Source organism: Ixodes scapularis, unplaced genomic scaffold (genome assembly GCF_016920785.2).
Source record: "Ixodes scapularis isolate PalLabHiFi unplaced genomic scaffold, ASM1692078v2 PGA_scaffold12__126_contigs__length_90152505, whole genome shotgun sequence".
Classification (NCBI taxonomy): domain Eukaryota; kingdom Metazoa; phylum Arthropoda; class Arachnida; order Ixodida; family Ixodidae; genus Ixodes; species Ixodes scapularis.
Genome location: NW_024609838.1, coordinates 225,769 through 247,198, shown reverse-complemented (window position 1 = coordinate 247,198; position 21,430 = coordinate 225,769). Strand labels below are relative to the sequence as shown.

Here is a 21,430-nt window from a genome sequence, read left to right as displayed (position 1 = left end):
TAGAGAGGGAACGACTGCGCATTTGGACGTTCCCATAATTCCTTGCACACATAGGCCCACCGGGCTTCTCGCAAATGATCTATGACATAAAATTAAACATCAGTAATACAATCATGTACCGCTGACTCAATGCTTTGTAAACCAAATTTATAGTCAACTGCACCGATATTGTATACATGAATACTCAAGCCAGTCTTCATCGTGACAATTGATGCACATCACGATTCATATGGGTTGCATCAATTGCTATGATGAAAGGTGCCTGAAACATGCATTCATTGTGCTCAAACTTAGTGCAGAATTCAGTTTCCCCTCAAGATCCCATGCAGGATGTAGCATCCCAAATGAGTCCTATAGCCATCCCCAAGAGGACCTGTGGGAGGTCTGTGGGTTGGCCGTGGGAGCTTCTAGTCCCATTTATTAGAGTCTCATTTGGGATGCTTCTGGGAAACTTGCGGGAGCTCCCAGGGACTTACTTCTCATCCCGAAAATGACGTCCCTTGGGCATCCTTTGGACAAATGTGTGTCGTCTGGGATTTGTGTACGAGTCAATACGCTGTAACGACCAAACAAACGACCAAACGCGTACACCGAGCTCGCAACTTTACTTTAGTGTTGCTGGTCAGCAAGTTTGTTACTTGTTTTATGAGTCCGTCGACAAAATTACCTTCCTCAACTACTGTCTTCTTTTTTTTTTTTTTTTAATACGTTTGAGTACGCAAGGTAAAACTGGGAGATGCCGTTGAAAAGCTAAAATCGAACACTTCTTATCTTTTTATAGCTGTACTGACCCGCAGTAGTGCACGAAGTGCAGTCCCTACACGCTATAGAGTTAGACTAATCCAATATCGCACACACAAACCGTTTTGAAGAAAGCAATAGTCAGCACTTGCGTGAAAAATGTCACCCCTATGCGGTGCGCCAAATGAACTAAAGAATTCCAAGTGCATTTGGTAGTTGTTAACGGCCATAAAATTTGTCATGCAAAAAAAAAAAGCGTGTAGAGTTTAAAGTGTTTAAGTTGCTCGTTCGTTGGCGGCTTGATTGATTGATTGAAACGTTTTTATTAGCAGAAAATGAAATAACCGCCGTGCCGCTTGAAGTGTATTCATCTGGAACGGTGGCTTAGGGTGGGAAGATGGGACCAAAGTGGAAAGAGAGAAAGGTTAAGGAAGGAAAGGTATGTACAGGGGAAGGTTCGCTGTGCGCACAAAGGCAAGCAGCGAGTCGAGAATGTGTTTCCGGTGATCGGGTGGCTTTGTGGAGTGTGGGCATGTCCATTCCGCGTAGGCTTGTGGGGCGATAGCTCGCCGGGATTAGATTGAGGTGTGTAGCCCTGTGCGGGTCCATATCACATGAGCGAATGACTTTTTAGCGAACAGCGACATTTGAGCGAATGGCCGTTTTAGCGAATAACGGGGGCGCGCGTTAACCCATCCGCCGCGCTGCGCTTTACGCCGCTTCGCGGCGACAGTCTGCGGCGGCTCATTACAAAAATGTGCACCCATTTGGCCCACCCGAAAACGCCGCTTCGCGGCGTCCGACTATTCGCTAAAGTGTCATTCGGTGAAACGTGGGCGTTCGCTAAAACTTCATTCGATCAAGTGAGTGCCTCCCGTCGCCGAACCGACCGCCATCTTTTTTTTTACCCGAGTCGTGAACGATGCTGGCTGCGTTGCGGTGACCTCCAGCGGCCGGAATGGGAGAAACGAACTAGAAGAGCCTCCCTGAACCTCCCGACCAGACTTGTACGTAATCCGTTACGAGTAACGAAATTACTTGTAATCCCTTACATTTATCAGTAATTTAGTAACGGAATAATTACATATTTTCTAGAGTAATTTTAAAGTAATTCCCTTACATTTTTGACGTAGCGGATTCCTTGTAATCCGTTACATTTTTTTTGTCAGAACCAATCCCGGACAAAAGCTCACCGGACAAAAGCTCACCGGACAGAAGCTCACCGGACAAAAGCTCACCGGACAAAAGCTCACCAATTTTTTCACAGACCCGGACAAAAGCTCACCCATATTTTCACAGACCCGGACAAGAGCTCACCACGAGAAAATTTCATGTTGGTCTTAACACGAGTGCGGACAACTTAGGTGCATGCGTGCGACACAAAAAGGCAACGATAAATTAAATCTGACAGGCGCATGATTTGTTGATTTTTTGTAGAAACAAGTTTATTTATCGATTGGTTAGAAGCAAATGCAGTCCCCCACTAGCTCCAGCAGTCTTGGTAGATCTCGATGTACATGCAAGCCCTCGCAAATATTTCTAAGACGATTCTGCAGGCGCCGAGTAATTTTTCGCACCCGCTTTACGGTGGGCTCACCTCTCCGGGCTTTTGTCAACGCCGTGGCAACGAGCGCCTGATTTTGCTGTAGGCATTCAATCAGCCTCAAGAAGCTTGGGTGGGCGTGGCCGACGAGCTTCTGGAACCCGGTACTCTATCTTTCGCAGGTGTTGCTCATCCGGTCTTTATCTTGAAGAAAAGTGTCGCACATATTCCACCGTACCGGGGGAAACTCCGGTCGCCGTCGGCGGAGAGTCAGGCGAAGGGAAGAAATCGCTCTGGGTGCCGCCGCAGATGGAACAGAAGCATAACGGAAGCGGCCGTTGACATACGTGCAATCAAAATAGTCCAGCAGGTAGCCGATGTCACCGGTAGAGTTTTCTCTGGTAGTTTGTTCTTGTGGAACAAGCTGTGGTGGAAGGAACCCGAGCCTATCTAAAATCCCGCACAATTTTTTTTTTTTTTTTAAATTGGTCATCTTCTTGTACTTTTCCAGAAGGCCGGACTCCCGCTTTTTCAAAGTATTTAAAAAAAAAAATCGCAACTCAATGGTGGATGAGGTACAAGTTCTCCTAAAAATGGTCCAATGTCCATTGCGTCCGCACTTTATTTGAGCCCGTGTTTCGCCCGGGTAGGAAAAAAAAAAAAGAAATCGAGGTGAGCTTTTGCCCGGGTCTGTCAAAAAAGGGGTGAGCTTTTGTCCGGGTCTGTCAAAAATTGGGTGAGCTTTCGTCCGGTGAGCTTCTGTCCGGTGAGCTTTTGTCCGGTGAGCTTTTGTCCGGTTACCGTCAGAACCAACCCCCCCTCCCCTTCTAAATAATTTTTTTTTCATTTTTGCAAAGTCGAGCGCAGTGACACTATCACGCGAATTGACCAGCGCAAAGGGAGGCTTGGCACTTCAGTTCCGCAAAGCCTTTTTTTTTTTTTGTTTTTGCAACACCAAGCTTCTGAACCTATTTTTTTTAGACCCTAACAACAATGTCAAAAAATCCAAATAAACATTTCTACAACAAAAAAAAAAAAGGGGGGGGGGGGAGGGCGGAGGGGGCGAGTTATTTCCGGTTTTTTTAGTCCCTCTGTTTTTTCTTTGCGATCGAAGACGGGAAGAGGAGGACACCAAGTGATTGTGCGAATGCACTGAAAAGAATTCACAATGTCCTTCTACGACCATTTTCATAATGTCACAACACGAGACAACGCTCCGTCTACCCTACACTTTTTGTGAGTCAGCTTTTTGCGACCACTTAGAAAATGGTAATAGTCATCCCTTCTTCTTCCTGTTTTGCCCCAGCAGGGCCCATCTTATCTCAAGCAGATCTTTTTACAAATAAAACATAATGGTGGCTGACGTAGACTCGATATTCTGGGCTTGAGGAGAGAGTGAAATTCATGAGTGGGGCCATAGCGCGGCTTACTTCTACCCTTTGCTGCCCGTGGCATCAGCGGACGTGTATCTGGAGAACACCGGAGTAAACTGCAGTCGGTCCGTGCTCCGTGCGTTTCTGAACGGCACCAAGAAAGGTACACACGGCAAACGTACCTTTACATTTCCTTGTTTTAACCGACGTTCTAATTAATTGTTGTTATGAGTGTCCTTTTTCTTTTATTACTTATATTTATATACTGGAAACTTTCTTTTATTCACCAACGTCTCAAGTGAGGCTCGAACTGTTCAGAACCAAAGGAGAAGAATATCGAGCCAAACATTATTTATTGTTTAATTATCACCTTACTGTTACAACTATGTTTTGCTATTGATGACTTCCACAGCTTCGCGATTTAGACAATGGAGAATTTAGATCGGTCCGATGACTCCGATAACGATATCCGATACTTCGCCGCCTTCTTTGCGTATGCATCATATCGTTATCGCGGGTATCGGAGGTATCGGAAGGATCTACTAAATCTCTCGAATAGCAGGCAACGGCTGCAACGACGAAGCTTTGCTCTACGTTCAAGGTAAATAGTACTTCCCTTGCTTCGCTGAAAGAGCTCAATGCAGAGCATGAAGCATTCGTGAGGAACAATATGGCACTCCCATCCAGTGCCTCACCTCAAATGGTGTTCAGCTTAGCAGTCGACATATTGACTAAGAAATAACGCAAAATGCCTGACGAGACTTTCGAGGGCCAGCTGTTGCTCAAAATACTCAAGGTCATTAAATGGAACACGTTGCAACAATAAGAGCTTGAATGACCCTCTTCCCTTGTTTCTTACTTGAGGGCAATAATGTTAAAAGTAACGCCACGAAAGTAACGGATTACTTTTTGGGGTAACGGTCAGTTACTTTCATGGGAGGGTAATTGTAATTGTAATAAATTACAATTTAGCCTCGAGTAATTGTAAATGTAATTCGTTACTATTTTTCAGTAACGTGTACAAGTCAGCTCCTGACTCCCCGAACGACTCGCGCGCGCATGCGCAGTGGCGTCGCGGATGCGTTCGAGGGCGAACCGTTCGTGTGGAAACGACCTGCTAAAACTCCCTATCGCGGATGCGGTTCGCGAGTGACCCCGTTCAGACACACCGAGAGGCGGTTGGCGGTTTCTCGCCGTTCACGCGTGATCTTTTGAGACTTGCGTTTTGGCAACCCTGTTTTAAAATCCAAAACTTTTGCTATCTTGGCACTCTGAAGATTTTTCTTGGGGATGTTTGGACGAATTCCGAGTTCAGGCAGCGAAAAAAGAGGCATGGACCGGCCAAACTCGCCTGCGATTCCCTCGACTTCGCCCACAAGCAAAGCCCAGCTACGCGCGTCTTGCTGACTCAAAACAGGATGCCACGACCTTTTTCTTTCTTGAAGTGGACCCGCACGAATAGCTGACTTTGTTCTCCCGGATAGGAGGCCAATTTCCCCCCCTCATTCGCTTTCATCATTTTCGAAGTGGTGGGGTGAACCGTGGTGCGGGGGGATCTGTTCGAGTGCTAGTCGGTCGTGGCTTCGTTGGTGGCGGACTCCTCTCGTCACTGGCACGTCGATCGACTGTTTGTTTGACATTACCTCTGCATCGCCTGGTACGTACAGAGCGCGACACTGTTAGCGCGAACAAGCGATCACCAGTTTTTCCAGGTTTTCTCTTTGAAACCAAGGGATGTCATCCCAGTTTTTATTGCTACGGAAAGAGCTCATTTAGCTCTATAATGTAAGCGATAAAATGTCATGCTGGCTAATACTGTTTAGATGTAAAATGAGAAAATCCGCCGATGTCGTGTTCGCGCTAACAGTGTCGCGATGTGTACACTTTATTTCTTGAGTAGGTTCCCTTTATTTCTTTTGTTAGTAGTAAACGTTACAGGTCGAGCTAGCGCAGGTATCCTTCCCGCTCCGCGGCAATGCGTTGGCTCCGCAATCAGGCTCACGACGTCTCTATAGGCCTGCGCAGGGATTTCCCTAGACCCCCTAGGGGAAGGGGGGGTTGAGACCCCCCCCCCCCCCCCCCCAGTTTTCCTGAACACCCCCCCCCCCCCTTGAATCTAAAAAAAAGGAAAAAATAAAATAAAATTCTTTTTTTCAGATTAAGTAGAAAACACCACCTTTCAGGTGTATATATAGAGAAAGGGAAACATACATTACGGGTATGAGCATTTGGTTAATAGACGTCTGTAATTTACCTAGTGGACTAAAAAAGAAACAGTTTTATATTTTATCTAGCCTCGCCTCGCATCGCCCTCGAATAATCGAGTATGAGAGAGCAGCTTGAATAATCGAGTATGAGAGAGAAAATGAAATAGTGCCTTCGTGGCCTTATGTGCGTCTCCAGTCGTTGACCACGGCCCAAGAAGGTGGCGCAGTTCAAGTTTTTCATTTGGTCCTGGTCCTAGCTGTATTTTTAACGTCTTTCTTTCAGAATCGTATTTCTTACATATACACAATAGATGGTCACTGTCTTCGGGTGAAGAACATGAAGAGCACATGGGTGATTCTTCCTTGCCAATAAGATGGAAGTATTTCTTCGTATATGCGACGTTGAGACGCAGTCGATGAAGTGTTGTCTCTTGAGCTCTGGAGAGGTTTCGTGGCATGCAAAATTCTAATTTCGGGTCAATGTGTTTTAGGTATTTGTAGTAATAATGTGGGTCTGTCCATAACGACGATGTTATTTCCCTGCCGATTGTTCGAGTGACGGTGTCGGAATCAGTTTCTTGAAAATGGAATGAGGAAAGTAGCAGTTTCTTTGTGAGCCTCTCTGGCTGCGTTGTCTGCACAAATATTTCCAGTAATCCCGCAATGCCCTGGCACCCACTGGAGAACTATATTGTGCCCCTTAACCGAAGCGTTTTGGTGCATCTCCCGGATTGCGTGAATAAGTTGTATGTTTGGACTTTGTCTACGAAGTGAAGAAAGAGCTAGAAGAGCAGACTTAGAGTCGACGAATATCACCCATTGTTGTGGATTTTGGAGAATAATATGCTGCATGGCTGTTCTGACCGCCGCGAGCTCTGCGGCAGTCGAGGACGCCATATGACTTAGTTTTGCTTTAATAGTTGTTTTGGTTGATGGAATATATACACCGATACATGAGGAGGTTAGAGTGGTAGACCCGTCCGTACAAATATGCACAGATTGTGAATAGGTTCGATATATATATTCTAAGGCTATTTGTGTAATCACGGCGATTGATGTCTCTGCTTTCTTTCCTATACCTGGAATGTTCGCTATAATTTCTAATGGGGGATACATCCAAGGCGGAAGTGTCGGATTCTGTGCAGCCTCAAATAAGTTGGGGAGATAGTCTTTCAGGAGGGCAATGATTTTGGAGAAGCTAGAGGAAGGTTTAGATTCAACAATATCCTTAAGGGGGTGATTGGTATTGCGAGTGACATGTCGAAGGTGAGTTCTGATTGTTTCTTGAGTTCTCAAGGCTGATAGTGGAAGTGCCCTAGCCTCAACGAGTGTGCCGTTCTTCGATGTGCATTTGGGCGGGCCCAGACAAGAGCGCAGTGCTTGTGCCTGGGCATTTTCAAGATCTTTCATGACAGACTTTGAGGCTCCGTTCATAACTGGTAAGGTGTACCGTAAGAGTTCTACAAAAAGAGAGTTATAGAGGGTCATCGTTGCTGAGACGGAACAACCCCACCTTGTTCCGCTTATCATTCGGATTATTTGAGTGAAAAAGTTTAGTTTATTTTTGAGCCGTTTAATATGAGGGCCCCAAGTGAGACATCTGCCTACAGTTACACCTAAAAAGGTGTATTCGGGAACATAGGGTATCGGTCTTCCTTCCACATATATGGGACATTTGCTGGTATCCTTTTTTGTAAAAGCAACAGCGGCTGACTTTATGGGAGATATATGTAGCCCACGAGACTTGAGATATCTTATGACAATGTTAATCGCTTTCTGTAGTCGTGCCCGATTTATGTATAAAGACTTGCTCGATACCCAAAGACAAATGTCATCAGCATATAAAGATATATGTACTGTGTCTGGAAGAAGTTTGAGAACACCAATGAGCGATATATTAAAAAGAATTGGACTAAGAACACCGCCTTGGGGCACCCCTCGTTTTACTTCATGGTGTCCTGTGTCACCGTCTTGTGTTGAAATGTAAATTTTTCTTCCCTTAAGGTAGTTTGATATCCACGTGACTACAGGTCCTTCGCATCCCATGTTTTTCATGTCAAGAAGTATTGCATCGTGTTCCACTGTATCAAATACCGCTACTCGCCTGGATGATGAAGATCACCCAGGCGAGTAGCGGTCAGGTGGCCTCCGCTGCCGTGCACTCCGCCTGGGCACTGGTGTCGACGGGCCAGGTGTGGCAACGCCGGGCGCTGCCTGACTTGGTTGCGCTCCACCCGGTGGAGCTGCAGTGACCGGATTTGGGAGTGGCACCGGTCCAACTGGTGCCACAGGAGTGTCGACGCTTGTCGCCTCCGGGGTGGATGGCGCTCCGCCGGCCGCTACCGGTGCTGTTGTTGGGCCCCCTGCAGGCTGGTTCTCTGAAGCGACGGCCGAGGGTGGAAGCCAGGTCCCGAGGCGAGGCCTGACATGGTCGGCGTGCCGGTGCCAGGTGGTCCCGTCGGGCATGCGGACGAGCAGCGATGAGGCGCTCGCTGGTGAAACCACATGTCCGGCAGACCAGGGTGGGCCAGGACGGAAGTTCCTGGCGTACACCGACGCTCCCGGCTCCGGCAAAGGCCCGGGACGGCACCCTCGGTCAGCAGCCAGCTTCTGCTTCAGCTGCTTCAGGAGCGCCGTGGACCGGAGGTCTGGATGCAAGACGTCCAGGGGGGTCTTGACCATCCGGCCCAGTACCGGACCACACCGCATGAGGCCCAGCGACCTCATGCGGTGTGGTCCGGTACTGAAACAGTACCCGGGCCACCTGCGTCCGGAAATCCCCGGGCTGGCTCCTCTTGAGCTTGTCCTTGATGGTCTGGACCACTCGCTCGGCCGCACCATTGGAAGCGGGGTGGTACGGCGGAACCAGCATCCGGCGGATTCCATTCCTCTGCAGCCAGTCCAGGTACTCGGCGCTGGCGAAAGCGGGACCATTGTCGGACACAATGATGTCCGGCAATCCCTGCGCCGCGAAGACCTGCCGCAGAGCCGCAATGGTCGCGCTTGCCGAGGGACTGGTGACTGGCAGTGCCTCCACCCACTTGGAGAAGGCGTCCACTACCACCAGGAAGTAGTGGCCCTTGAAGGGTCCCGCATAGTCCACATGCAAGCGGGACCACGGCCTCTGTGGGAACGGCCAGGGGGTGATCTCCACGTGGCGCGAGGCTCGCTGGTTCTCCTGGCAGACCTGGCAGCCTTGCACCTGGTGCACGATGTCCTGGTCCAAGCCAGGCCACCAAACGTGCGACCGTGCCACCATCTTGGTCTTTTCGATGCCAGGGTGCCCCGCGTGCAGCAACTGCAGCACCTTGGCCCGGAGACTTTGTGGAATCACCACCCTGGAGCCCCACAGCAGGCAGCCCTGCTCCAAGCTCAGCTCGGCGGTCTTGTGGCTGAACGCCTGGTGACGCAGCTCCTCCCCTCGGGCAACCGCCTTGACCACCTGGGACAGGACCGGGTCCCGGCTGGTCGCCTGCGCCACCGCAGTCCTGGTGAGCACCCCCGGGTAGGCCCGCTCCAGCAGGAACACATCAGCTGGCTCTGGAACGGCAGCAGGCACCTCCGGCAGGGGCAGGCGGCTCAGGGCGTCGGCAGGTCCTAGGTCCTTCCCAGGGCGGTAGACCAGCTTGTACCTGTAGGCTGCCAGCGTCAAGGCCCATCGTACCACTCGAGGCGATGCTTGCACTGGGACCGCCTTGTCAGGTCCCAGCAGTCTCAGCAGCGGCTTGTGGTCCGTGACTGCCTCGAACTGCCGGCCCCACAGGTACTGATGGAAGCGCTGGACCCCGAAGAGGAGGGCCAAGCCTTCCTTGTCGAGCTGGCTGTAGCGTTGCTCCGCCGCATGTAGTCGACGAGAAGCAAACGCCACAGGGCGTTCCTGACCATCCTGACCCCGGTGCGACAGGACGGCTCCTACCCCGTACGGTGACGCATCCACGGTGAGGACTACAGGCCTGGCCGGATCGAAGTGCGCCAGCACTGGAGCCTTAACAACGAGCTCCTTGCTGCGCTGGAAGGCCAAGTCCTGCTCCTTCTTCCAGGCCCACTGCTGCCCGTCACGAAGCAGGCGATGCAGCGGCTCCAGATGCGTCGACAGGTTGGGCAGGAACCTCCTGTAGAAGTTGATGAGGCCGAGGTAGCTCTGAAGCTCCTTCTTGCTCTTGGGCTTCGGCGCCTTGAGCACGGCCTCAATCTTGCGAGGTGCCGGGGCCAGGCCAGCCTGGGAGATGATGTGTCCCAGGTACTCCACGCTGGGGGTCAGCAACACGCACTTGTCCAGCCTCAGCTTGAGACCGGCGTCCTGTAGTAGTGTCAGGACTTTGCGCAGGTTCTGCAGGTGGTCCCCGTCGTCGGTACCGGTAACCAGGATGTCGTCCAAGTACACCGCCACGTGCCTCATGCCCCTGAAGAGGTTGTCCATCTCTCTCTGGAAGATGGCTAGGGCTGAGGTCACGCCGAACGGTAGGCGCGTGTACTGGAAGAGTCCCATGGTTGTCGAAATGGTGACATACTTCCGGGCGGCATCCTGGAGCACCAGCTGCTGGTAGGCATCTCGAAGGTCGAGCTTGGAGAACTTCTGTCCCCCGGACAGAGCCGACCAGAGATCTTCTACCCGAGGCAGCGGGTACTTTTCGACGGTAGCGACGGGGTTGATGGTGACCTTGAAGTCCCCGCAGATCCTGACGCGGCCGTCTCGCTTGAGGACTGGAACGATTGGTGCAGCCCACTCGGAAGTCTTGACGGGCACCAGGATACCCTCTCGCTGCAGCCGTTGCAGCTCCTGGGTGACCCCGTCCTTCAGGGCAAATGGCAGCGGACGCGGCTTGAAGAATCGAGGCCGGGCTCCCTCGGGAACGTGGATGCCGACCGTCGTGCCGGCAAAGGTGCCCACCCCTGGCTGGAACAGGGACTGGAAGTCGGTCAGGAGGCTCGGGACGTCTTGCACCACGTGCAGCGCAGCTTCTTGGTACTCCGGCAGCCGAACACCCAGCGAGTGAATCCAGTTTCGGCCCAGCAGCGTCGGCGACGACCCCTTGGTTAAGTAAAGGGGAAGGATTGCCTCCCTGTCGCCAAGGCGAACGCTGACTTGGGCCCTACCCTGGACCTGGGAAAGCTGCCCGGAGTAGCTGCGCAGCATGACGTCAGACGCCTCGATGGACACGCCGGGGAAGGTCCGCTTGAACAGCTTCCCGGGCATGACCGACACGCTGGCCCCTGTGTCCAGCTCCATGGTGATGGGGTGGCCGCAGATTTCGACGGATACCAAGTAAGGTGGCACGGACGATGAAGGCTTACTCGACTTCCACACGTCGAAAATCTGCGGGTCGTCGGCCACGACGTGGACCCTGGCTGACGACGAACCCGGGCCTGGTGCCGCTCGTCCCCGCCGCGTTCTCTTGCGACGGCCACCCTGGCCGCGGGCTTGGCTGGAACCCGGGCTTGAACCAGGCTGCTGCTGCTGCTGCTGGCCGCCGCTCGTCCTCCCCCCTCGGCAGACACGTGCGAGGTGCCCAGTTCTCCCGCACGTGAAACATTGTGCGTGGACGAACTGGCACTGTGAGGGGGAGTGGGCAGCACCGCAGCGGCTGCAGGCACCGCTCCTTGTCGCCATCTTGTGCACCGCCGCTTCCGTCGACGGTGAGCCGGCCGCACGCGCAATCTCGCTGGCGTCCTTTGCTGCGGCTTCCATCGCCTGCGCTGCCTTCACCGCGTCGTCCAGCGAGGGGTCGGGGAGCTCCAGGAGTCGCGTCTGCATGGCGGGGTTGTTGATGCCGCAGACGAACCGGTCCCGGAGTAGCGAGTCCAACTGGTCGCCGAAGGCGCAGGTGCTCGCTAACCCTCGTAGCGCAGCGACGAACTGCCCGAGGGTCTCCCCGTCCTGGCGGCTCCGGTTGTTGAAGCGGAACCGCTCCATCAGCGTGGACGGCGCCGGGCTGAAGTGCGAGCGCAACGTGGCGAGCAGCTCACCCAGCGTTTTGACGTGCGGCGTGGCCGGCTTGAGGAGGTCGAGCAGGAGGCTGAAGACGCGGGTCCCGCAGCTGGCCAGGAAGATGTCCCGTTGTTTCGCCTCGGGCGTGTCGTTCGCCCGGAAGAACACGTGGACCTGTTCTTCGTAGACCGGCCAGGCGGACCCATCTCCCTCGAACGGCTCGAGCCTCCCGTACAGCGGCATGGCGACAGGAGCGGGCGGCGGTGTTGCGACTCTCTCGGCGGCGTGGGCCGAACCGTGCACGGTGGTGGCCTCCAGTGCCACGGTTCCTCGTCGCCAGTGTCAAGATCTTTCTCGAACGTGGACGAAGGGGCCGAAGCACCCGCCGAGGAGAGACGACACGCAGCCTGGTTGTGAGGGTGGACGATGACTGACCGGAGCACGTGTGCTCACGGTGTTTATTAGCGCGGTGAACAATGTTGCCCGCCGAGCCAGGCGGCCGCAGACGGGCGGACTGGAGGGGGGCGCCACTAACTTGTTACAGTACTGTGTCTGGAAGAAGTTTGAGAACACCAATGAGCGATATATTAAAAATAATTGGACTAAGAACACCGCCTTGGGGCACCCCTCGTTTTACTTCATGGTGTCCTGTGTCACCGTCTTGTGTTGAAATGTAAATTTTTCTTCCCTTAAGGTAGTTTGATATCCACGTGACTACAGGTCCTTCGCATCCCACGTTTTTCATGTCAAGAAGTATTGCATCGTGTTCCACTGTATCAAATACCGCTTTGATGTCAATAAAAAGAACGGTTGTTTTCTTTTTCTGCATTTTCATCTCTTCGACACTAGAAACCAAACTTAGTACATTGTCTATGCTGCTTTTTCCGCGGCGGAATCCGGACATCTGGGGTGGATATAGGCCCCTGTTCTCAAGGTCCCATTCAATCTGCGTAGGCACCATTTTTTCCATTATCTTTCCAATGCAGCTTGATAGGGCGATTGGTCGATAGGAATTAATATCAAGAGGCGACTTTCCAGGTTTGAGAATAGGCAGGACACGAGCTGCCTCCCATTCATTTGGTATAGTGCCAGATTCCCATGATATGTTATAAAAGTCCAGTAAAAGACATCGTGCTCTTTCACCAAGATGAGTTAAGGCACAATAAGCAACTCCGTCTGGCCCTGGAGATGACTAAGTGTTGCATGATGCAAGCAGGATTTCTAACTCTTTTAGCGTAAAGGGGACATTAATTAGGCTACAGGCATGTGTTATTTGATCTGTGATACTGATGTATTTAGAGCTTGACGTGTAACAGGTGATCTTTGTACAATACTCATCTGCCACGGCGGTTTCTGTGAGTTTTCGACTCAAGGCTATGGATCGGAAGGGATGTAATTGCTGCGGTTTATTACGGAGGCTTTTCATCATTGGCCAAATGCGTGTCAAAGGCTTCCTGGGATCTAGGCTTGCGCTCTTATTTCTCCATCGTTTCTTTGAGAGCTTGTCTAAATGCCGTTGAACGTGCTTTTGCGCTCGCCCTGATGCACTCAAGTCTTCAGATTTGCCTGTTTTTCGGGCTCTACGTTCTGCACGACGGCGAATATAGCGCGAAGCCGTTCATATTCGCTATCAACAGCAGCTTGGGAATTCGCCATTTTCTACGACTTTGTAGCTTCTGATTTTGCGGACGCAATGACGTGCGCAAGGTCTTCAGTAGTAGCGATCTCATGACACTTTGTTTCTAGTTTTTCTTGAAATTTTTACCAGTTAGTGTAGGATAAACTTGTACCCAGTTTTATGCAGCAAAATTTGTTTATTGTGATATAGGTGGGGACGTGATCACTTCCATGGGTTTCGATGTCGGCTAACCATGATGTCTTAATGGCCAGATCGGCAGATGCCAGTGAAATGTCTAGTGGGCTACTCATCGTCACCCCCTTGAAATACGTGGGACTTCCGTCACTGAGAATCGTAAGATTATATTTGTCGGCCAGATCAACTAATGCTCTTCCTCGAGTATTAGCTTTCCTACCGCCCCACATTGGATGATGGCTATTAAAGTCGCCTGTCAGAATATGTGGGCTTGGTGTCTTTTTAATTATTTCTTCTAGTCTAAGCTTGTCGAATGCTTTACCTGGTGGAATGTATGCCGCAATTATCGTGAAAGTGATCGCTCCTTTGCGGACACTTGCAGCAATGTATTCGTTAGTTTGGTGTGGTGCAACAGTATGCAAAAAGAAGGTGAGATCTGTCCTAATTCCAAGAAGTACCCTGCTTAAACCCGATCTTCTCTGGGAATAAAAGAGCTCATAACCTGATAGTCTTATGTCTGAGCCGACTCGTGACTCTGATATTGCTATAACAGGAAAACAATATTTGAAAACAAACTGGCAAAAATTTGATAAGCGATTACGTAGACCTCTTGCATTCCACTGAAAGATAGCTGCTCGACTACGTAATCTTTCAATGGACTGCATATGGGTCTACCGTGTGAAAATGTCGGCGGAGGCGTGTAATTGACGTGTACTTATTGACACCATACCTGAATGAGCGGAAGGATGTAATCAAGAAGTGTTATTAAAGCTGTTGCTGTAGGAGAGTGCCAAGTGAGAAGAATGCTACGAATAAACGTGGCTACTGTGTTGAGTGTGGGTTCGAAGCTCGGGGGAGAGGGACTCGTTGGATACTTCTCTCGCGATGTTCTAGTTTGGTCTCTGGAATTAATATTATCTGGAGGCTCCCGATGGGGAAGGATTGGAAACTCCTTAGCGTCATTGAGTTTATATGTTGGTGTGTTAGACGTGTTTGATTTGTCATCTGAAGTACTACGACCTGTCGTTTGTGTGTTACCTTCTCGCAATTGGTATTTACCCTTAACAGAGGACGTGCCGGCCACTTCTGTTGAGTTATTAGCAACGAGGTTTTGATGGTGCCTACGTTTTCATTTCATTTCATTTATTGCATTTATTTACACCTTAAGGGCCCGTGAAGGGCATTACATAAGGGGGGGGGGTATTCAAGTTTTATACAACAGAGAAACGCAAGTACAAGAAAAAACAGAAAAGGAAACTAAAACACACTTAACACACTCAAGACACTCAGGTCTGCTCAAAGTTACACAACTCATAGCACTAGTAGGACGATAAATGAAGTTTAATACACGATAGAAAATTAATCGGATCCACAATGGTGACAATGGACGATGGGAGGTTGTTCCAGTCGCTGATGGCCTGAGGGAGGAATGATCGATTGAATGCGTTTGTAGAGCCTGAAATACGCTTGATCGTACATGTGTTGTTAAGGCGTGAAGATGTTCGGTCGGGGGGTGATAGCAACTCATTTTTAAGGACTGGAATGTGGTAGTAGATTTTATGAAGAAGGCAGAGCTGAGAGACTTTCCTGCGGAGCTGCAAAGAGGACATAGTTGACTTTTGAAGGCGGAAACACTAAATGAGTGATCATAACTTAGACAGGATGAATCGAGCAGCCCTGTTTTGAACTGCTTCGAGGTTGTTAATTAGGTAAATTTGATGGGGATTCCAGATGGTAGCGGCGTATTCTAATTTAGGTCTGACGTACGTGTCGTACGCCAGTTTTCGAACCAGGGAAGGTGCGGATCGTAGGTTACGTCTTATTAGTCCAAGGGTCCTTGATGAGTCAGCAGTAATGGCTTCAATGTGATTATTCCGGGAGAGGTCGGGTGTTAGTCTTACACCAAGATATTTATACATAGAAACATTCTCAATTAAGTCGGAGTCCAGGTAGTATTGGTAGGACAGTACAGATTTTTTCCTAGTGAAGCGAATTAGTTTGCATTTAGATTTATTTAACGACATCAACCAGTCATCGCACCATTTGTTAATTTTAGATAAGTCACTTTGAAGTTGGTCGTTATCTTGCACACATGTTACTTTGTTATAGACGACGCAGTCATCTGCAAATAGACGTATTTTAGAGGAAATATTGCTAGGGAGGTCATTTATATATATTAAGAATAACAGAGGCCCTAAAACAGACCCCTGCGGAACACCAGAAGTCACGTTTGTTAGGGATGATTCTTGGTCATTAATTGACGTTAGTTGCACGCGGGACGAAAGAAAGTCACGTATCCATGAAAATGTGAGTGGGTCAATGTGTAGAGATGACAACTTAGAGAGTAGGCGTTGGTGAGGGACACGGTCGAAGGCTTTTGAGAAATCAAGAAAAACGGCGTCAGTCTGAGCATGACATTCAAGGTTAGTGTGTAGGTCATTAACAAAATCACAAAGCTGAGTCTCGCAGGAAAGTCCCTTTTGGAAACCGTGCTGCTGCTTGAAGAAAAAAGAATTACTTGCTAGGTGAGACATGATATGGGAGTAAAGTATATGCTCTAGTAATTTGCAAGAGATGGAGGTTAGTGATATTGGGCGATAATTAGACACAGAAGAGTGACTACCCTGCTTAAAAACTGGGACTACCCTGGCCATCTTCCAGTCAGAGGGAAGGCAGCATTCAGAAAGTGATTGGGTAAAGATCAATTTAAGAAACTCGCTTGAAATTATGCTAGTATTCTTTAGGATTTTAGAGTTGATATTATCGGGACCAGCAGATGATGTAAGTTTTAATTTATCAATTAGATTTTTTATTCCGGCAGAAGTAACAGTGATAGGGGGCATAGGCTCGTAGGGTTGATCGGGGAATATGGGAACGCTGTCCAAGCACTCGTTTGTAAAAACTGAAGAAAAGTAATCATTAAAGACTCTAGGGCAGTCGCTCTCCAGGATGGGGTCGCCATTAGCGTTTTTAAGATGGATGACAGGGTTGCTACTTTTCGACAAGATTAAGCTCCAGAACTTCCTTGGGTTACTATGAAGTATATTAGGTAAGTCGTGAAAAAAGAATTTTTTTTTAGAGAGTCGAAGACTACTGGTGTATGCTTTTAGGGCAGAATTGTAAGCATCCCAGGCTTGGGGGGGTGTTCGTACGTTTGGCTTTTGTGAAGAGTCTTTTCTTCCTATTGCCTAATGAGAGCAGAGTTTTTGTAAACCAAGGATTTGTCGTGTCAGAGCGTATATGAATGGTTGGAACAAACATGTGTACCAGATTATTTATTTTATTCTTGAATAGCACCCAATTTTCTTCTACTGATCTACAATAAAAATTAGAAATGAAATGATCGAAGAAAATGGTCAACTCATGGTTAATTGATGCGTAGTCAGCTTTGTTGTAATCGTGAATAATTTGGGAAATGGGATGCTTCATGAGAACGGGAAGTGACAAGTCGATGTGCAGTACTTTGTGATCACTGAGCCCATCGCAGTAGTGAATGGATTTGACAAGGTCAGATGACGTAGTTAAAACCAAGTCGAGGATGTTGTCAGAGCGTGTTGGTTTATCAACTAACTGTGTGAAGTTTAGGTTGAGACACATATCTAGGAACAATTTTGATGCGGTGGAGCTTCCTGGTGGTAGATTAAACCAGTCTATGGAAGGAAAATTAAAGTCGCCAAAGAGGAGCATGTCAGCTTTCGGGAAACGATTTTTATGTTCAGAAGCACGGAGCACAATTCTGTATGAAAGGATGAAGCACAATCCGGTGGCCTATAACATACACCAAGAATGACTTTGCTGGACGATGTATAAATGCATATACACAGAAATTCTAAACCATGGTTAACTAAACAAATGTTAAAAGAGGAAATATTCCTTTTTATTGCGATTAGCACACCGCCGCCTCTCCTGCTGGACCGGTCGTGCCGGAAAATGTTATAGCATAGATGTGCAGGGAAAAGTTTTTTATCTTCAATATCAGGTTTTAACCAGGTTTCCGTGAGAATGACTATGTCAGACGAATTGTCCTCAAGAACACTATGCAGCGCGGTACGTTTTGGAATGATGCTACGGATATTTGTGAAAAAGACAGATAATGTTTGATTTTTATCGCGCGTTACGGTATGAGGGGAAGATGACAAAGCTTTGTTTTTTTTTACGTGTACCTAGTTATGCGAGCTCAACTACAGACTGAGACTCTACGTTAAAGACGAAACGTTTGTTATTGATGTGCAGTTTGTTAAAACGAACTTTAAACGGCACATTTAGACTCTTTCCATACTCATAAAGCTTACTGCGGGCAAAGCGTACGGCCTCAAAAAAATCCTCACGGACGGCAAAATGTGTGTCTTTCAGTTTGAATCCGGCAGCCAAAATGCTCTCTTTGTCTTTAAACCGGGAAAACTTGACGATGATTGGCCTATGTTTATCAGGTTGAAATTTCCCCAGACGGTGCGATCTCTCTAGATTAGAGGGATCCAGCTGTACGCCTAGATTGTTAGCGCAGAAATCGATAATTTTTCTTTCCGATTGGCTCCATGTTTCCGCCTGGTCATCTGGGCAGCCAAAAAATAAAAGATCCGATCTTCGAAGCCTGTTTTCGTTATCGTCACACTGTTTCTGGATGTTGGTTAGCTCGACGGACATGTTAAGAACGGGTGAAATCCCAGGTGTGGCGCTCGTCGCAACAAGACTAGTTTCCAGAGCAGATAACCTGGTAGATAGTTGCTGGACGGTGGCGTCTGTTGCCTTCAGTCCGCTATCTAAGGACGCGACTTTTGCGAAAATCTCCGAATGTGAGGCCTCAATTCTCTGAACTGTTGCAAGAATGCTTTCTAGTTGCTCACTGACCGTCAGTGGGCCCGCGTTAGATTCCGTCACCCGACAAAGCTAAGAGTAGTCGGGAGACTAAAGATATGTATGAGTAATGAAAACAGCAGTAACAAAGATACTTCCATGAAGTGCACACATTGTCGTAGGGGCTCGACACTAAAAAAAGACACAAATCATTACTGCGGAAACATTTGGCATTCCTAAGGTAACTAACCTGAACAAACAAGTGCGGTTTCGTCATGGCGTCAGCAGCGATGTCGAGCCCCAACTGGCCAGACCGTTGAAGCGGCTTTAGTAGACCCTCCCCAGGCTCCGCAGTCGTTGCTCCTCGTTGCCAGCCGAAGTTGGTGAAACTGGCTGAGCTTAGCAGAGTGGGCGTGTGCGGCATTTGTACGGTGTCATCCTCCTTGAACAGATGTGCGTCGTCGGTGGAACCACGGGTCACGGTCGGGTAATCCACGGCAAGCTTCGATGGGACGATAGCAGACAGGAGCAGCACCTGAACAAACAAGTGCGGTTTCGTCATGGCGTCAGCAGCGATGTCGAGCCCCCTTCAGTTGTGTCAGGTGGGTTTGCCTCCACTTTTTCATTTGAGGAGAGTAAGGCTGATCTTGCGGACTTGTAGTCCACTCCAGCGTAGTTCTTGTACTTGTATATGTTTCGTTCAAGCTTGAATTTGGGGCACTGACGAGATGTTGATTCGTGTTTTTTTCCGCAGTTTATACATCTAGGGTCTTCTGTGTCGCACTTGCTCCTGTCGTGAGCATACCTCGGCAAACCTCACTCATGAGGGCCCTCACTCACCCCCACTCACCCTCATCCTCACAGGTGAGGTGAGGGTGAGTGAGTTTCTGAACCAGGAAAATTCATGAATGTGAGGGTGAGTGAGGGCCGTGAGGGCTGTGAGGGCGGTGAGGGCCGTGAAGGCGGTGAGGGCCGTGAGGGCGGTGAGGGCCGTGAGGGCGGTAAGGGCGGTGAGTGGCGTGAGGGCTATGAGTGCGTGAGGGCCTTGAGGGCGGTGAGGGTGGTGAGGGCGGTGAGGGCGGTGAGGGCCGTGAGGGCGGTGGGGGCAATGAGGGCCATGAGGGCGGTGAGTGAGTGAGACCCCTTCAGATCGAGCATCTTTCTCAGCAATTTTGGTGTTAATGGCGGGTTGTTCTCCAGCTTTCCCTAGATCAACACGAATTGCTGAGATCGGGTCCGGCTCGAAATAAGCAAGCAACTCGGAGCAATTCGAATACGTTTGAAGCGGCTGCATCCAATCAGGGACGCAAAATTTTCACGTGATACCTCGTGCCGGTGATTATGACACCGAAAGACTTGGTTCTGGTTTCAACTCGATCGTTTTTTGGAAATAAACTGTTTCAGAAATGTGCATTAGCATTCTTAACGAGGTTTAAATGCATAAAAACACGTTTATAACGCGTAATTGTGTCTAAATAGTGCAAGAAAAATAAAATTTTATGATGACGATGGCAAATTGCAGCAATTGGTTGCTGCGTGTGATCGCGGGCGGCCCGTGTTGCTGGTGTTGCGACGTAAAGTTTCTGGGCGAAATCGCCCCATCTGAAGCTGGCCTGAGTGGCGTGAGGGGTGTGAGTGCCGCAAGGGCGGTGAGTGGCGTGAGGGCCGTGAGGGCGGTGAGGGCGGTGAGTGGCGTGAGGGCTATGAGTGCGTGAGGGCCGTGAGGGCCGTGACGGCGGTGAGGGCTGTGAGGGCCGTGAGTGGCGTGAGGGCGGTGAGTGAGTGAGGGGCGTGAGGGCCGTGAGGGCGGTGAGTGCGTGAGGGCCGTGAGGTTCAGTGAGGGTGAGTGAAGGGCTGAAGGTGAGTGTGAGTGTGAGGGTGAGGGTGAGTGAGGGGCTGGAGGTGAGTGTAGCTGTGAGGGTGAGGGTGAGTGAGGGGCTTAGGTGAGTGTGGCTGTGAGGGTGAGGGCGAGTGAGGGCGACCTTAAATGCCGACCTCTGGTCGTGAGCTCCACCGCAGCGACTGCAGCGACTTGTTTTCAGGCAGGTGCCACGGATACGACCATACGAACTGCAGTTCGGCCACTGTCGAGGCTTTTCAATGAAGGGCTCAACGTTGTACCTCGTGTACCCAATGGTGACGTAGGCAGGTAGGGTGTTAGTGCTGCATACTAGTTTCACAACCTTCCCAAGACGCCGAAGGCAGAGAACGGGAGCTGTAGCCCGAACTGAAGATTCTAGCTGGACGTCACTGATGTCTTCCTGCACTCCGTAGATGACTCCCTTGGCTGCTTCACGTGAGTGCGGTGCGTAGGCTTGCACAGGTATTCCTCCGATGCTTTCAAGTTTAAGTAGAGCTTTCGTTGATGCTGTGTTTCTGCAATCAATTGCAAGAAGGTCAAGTCTTCGATTTGGTCTAACAAGAATGACGCCATCTGGTGCCGTCATTTCGAGTTTTTTAGAGATCTTTAGAGGATTGATCTTCGCAAGTGACTTGTCGGGATCTGTGGGTTTCAGAATCACGGTGAGGGGTAGGCTGAAGCGGTGCTGTTGTGATTACGGTCGCGCCAGATGATACGGAGCTGATGGCGGTACTTGGCCTCTTGCGGCGCTTTGGAAATTGGAAGGCTTCCGATGAGTCTTCAAGCTTACCAGACATTTCTGCGCAGGATGAAGTGGCGCTCGATGAGGCCGTCAGACCTTCCATCTGGTTGTCGTTCATTTCACATTCAGCCACATCTGGAAACGGGCCAGTCACAGGCATCGTAGAGTCGTCAAGGGTTGATCTAGGTGGCTTCCTTGAGCTTGTAATCTTTTGTATTTGCCTGAATTAGCCGGAGTAGAACAATCAGCGTCTTTCCACCAGATCACTTCGTCGTCGTTTTCCATTCGATTTGCTCCGTGCAATGTGCATATATTGACTCCAGTGAAGGCACTATCACCATCATTATATGAAAATAAAGAGCGGCGGAGTTCGTTCTGTAGCTTGTTAAGGTCACTTTACCCACGCGCCGATTGAAAAAAAAGCTTT

At 49.7% G+C, this 21,430-nt stretch overlaps 1 protein-coding gene across 1 annotated transcript in view; it reads right to left on the bottom strand.

The window, feature by feature from the left end:
* Window positions 1-18,848, bottom strand: part of LOC120846341 (midnolin) — a 44,851-nt gene extending 26,003 nt beyond the window's left edge. The window contains exon 1 of the mRNA XM_042289357.1: window positions 18,651-18,848. The gene's annotated coding sequence lies outside the window, so the exon portion shown is untranslated. The remainder of the gene's footprint in view (window positions 1-18,650) is intronic.
* Window positions 18,849-21,430: the final 2,582 nt, after the last annotated feature.